Source organism: Palaemon carinicauda, chromosome 7 (genome assembly GCF_036898095.1).
Source record: "Palaemon carinicauda isolate YSFRI2023 chromosome 7, ASM3689809v2, whole genome shotgun sequence".
NCBI classification, from domain to species: Eukaryota; Metazoa; Arthropoda; class Malacostraca; order Decapoda; family Palaemonidae; genus Palaemon; species Palaemon carinicauda.
In genome coordinates this window covers 22,148,462-22,150,961 of record NC_090731.1, presented here as the reverse complement: position 1 = coordinate 22,150,961, position 2,500 = coordinate 22,148,462, and the positions used below count along the sequence as shown (strand labels likewise).

At 36.6% G+C, this 2,500-nt stretch overlaps 1 long non-coding RNA gene across 1 annotated transcript in view; it reads left to right on the top strand.

Moving 5' to 3' along the window:
• The window catches only part of LOC137643522 (uncharacterized), a 258,792-nt gene extending 258,161 nt beyond the window's left edge, over nt 1-631 (top strand). Inside the window, exon 3 of the long non-coding RNA XR_011044985.1 lies at nt 534-631. This is a non-coding gene — a long non-coding RNA (uncharacterized lncRNA). The remainder of the gene's footprint in view (nt 1-533) is intronic.
• Nucleotides 632-2,500: the final 1,869 nt, after the last annotated feature.

The following is a 2,500-nucleotide window of genomic DNA, read 5'->3' as shown; positions in this document are numbered from 1 at the left end:
CATTTTCGTGTCCTTTAGAAGAAATTTGCAGAAAGAAAAAAATAATGAAAAAATTCAAGTTAAAGTCTATTTTAAAATAGACTTGAATGTTGAAATATGTGATTTCTGTTATTTTGCCTTAATGTTATCATGTTCAATAAAATTTATTAATATTTCTTCTCCATACGTACTTGTCTTTTTTTTTTTTTTTTTTTTTTTTTTTTTTTTTTAATGCATTGAATGAATAGATTTGACTACTTCATTTTACACCACTATTTTTAAGCCATGGCACAACATATTTATTGTTACTTCTTGGTTATATTTATTTTATCTTCATAGTCGTATGATATTGCCTAATATGTATTTTACCTTGAAAATTTATGAAGATTTTACATCTGTTAATTTTGATTTATTCAGACTTTTTCTTCTATACAAATGCCTTTCTTTGCTATAATATCTTTTAGAGTATTTAAGATATGACTTTTATCTCACTGATATTTTATGCTTTGTATTTGATATTCAGAATATAAGATTTCTCTTCTTCTCTTTTGCAGGAATAGTTGAGTTAATCAGTCCCAATGGGACGCATCTATCAGCGCCGTCTTAAAATTGCTCTCATCGAATACTTCTCTGTTCTTCGGATTAACTAAGGTTAGTTAACTAATATGGTTTGCTCTTATATTTTTTATCAATTTTATATCGTTTATATTGGTCTGTCTTAGAGGTAGATGGAGAAAGCTGGCCAGAAACATCGACCCCACATAGAAGTGGGAAAAGATGTAAACAAAGAAGATATTGATCTGTCTTCTGTGTGAAGTGTGTGTTTGCTTTCCTATTTTTTATCAATTTTATATCGATCTGTCTTCTGTATGAAGTGTGTGTAGTTGACATGCTAAGGAAAGCATAGATAACAAGTGAGCAAGTCCTGAACGCGGACATGGTCCTCGTAGAGGACATACCTCCGCCAAGGTGACCTAGAGCGCCATATGTCCTAGAATCATGAATTGATGTGACTTCGACCTTCACATGACCTTGACCTTCACGTGACCTTCAAGTGACCTTGACCTTCACGTGACCTTGACCTTCACATGACCTTGGCTTCAAGTGACCTTGATCTTCAAATGTACTTGACCTTCACGTGACCTTGACCTTCAGGTGACCTTGACCTTCACGTGACCTTGACCTTCACGTGACCTTGACCTTCAAGTGACCTGCTTGACTTTTGACCTTCAAGTGATCTTTGTTCATTTGCCACTGATACTTAATATGACATTGATATAATGCACCAATATGACCTTGACCTTTGACCTTTATAAATTTGAACATCACCCATGGGTTGCGCCTGGACTAGGACTTCCCTGTTGGCTTATGCAAAAGTCAGTGCTTTATTTCTGTCTCTTGATATGGCCACTTATGTCATAGTGACACCAGTGACCCCTGTGACCTTGACCTTGGGGTGACCTTGACCAAAATTTAATCAGTTCTTCCATACACATTGGGGAACTACTTGGCCAAGTTTGAAGTGATTCCGTGTAGAAATGTGGCCTCTACGTTGTCCACAGACAGACAGACAAACAGAGAAACAAACAAACCGAACCGAAAACATACCCTCCTGGCGGAGGTAATAAGTAGTGGGATATGTAAACATGAACTTTAATTTTAGCCAAGGGAGGGTGATTCGATTCGCCTTTTCGCGATTTTTGTGAGGGAAATTTTTAACTTTAATTGTTATATTTCTAGAGTTTTAAAGCTTAAAGTACTTAATCTGAAGGCTTTTCAAGAAGCATAGCATATACTGTACTTTGGTAAGCGAGGTTCGGGTCAGTAAGTGTTCAGTGTTGTTAGAGAAGTTTTACGAGCTACACTTAAAAAAACCGTAATTTTAATCGGAAATTCTCCGTAATAATATACTGTTACCATGCATATTTCAGTAAAATATATGCGACCGTAATTTTACCTTATTTTGTTATTATCTTTTACGGGTTGGTGACTGTGATATCACTCCTTAACGTCAATGTATCTGTTTTTAAAACAGGCACTTGCCGTTTTTTTACGGTAAATTTTTAAGTGTATATGAAAAGCAAGTTTAAAGGTTTAAAGGCCGGTCATGAATGGCAGAGGCAAGAGACAGTTACATTGCCCTAGCAAACAGGACAATGCCCTAGAGACTGACCATATATCATATGATCAACGCCCAAGCCCCCTCTCCACCCAAGCTAGGACCAGGGAGGACCAGGCAATGGCTTCTGATGACTCAGCAGATATATATATATAAGGATGGTAAGGTCGCAAGCAATAAAGGAACTAACGAGTTTGAGCGGGACTCGAACTCCCATCTACGCGATCACCAGGCAGAGACATTATCAGTAAGGTCACAGCAACCTACATTTATTAAGAGAATAAACATAATGGGAATGACAGATTCCATACTTTTCCAGGTGATTGATTTCTTTTCCTTTGCTGGAATTAAAGATAAACCAAATGGTTGTCCAGTCACTTATTTAGGATTTGACTTCATTCG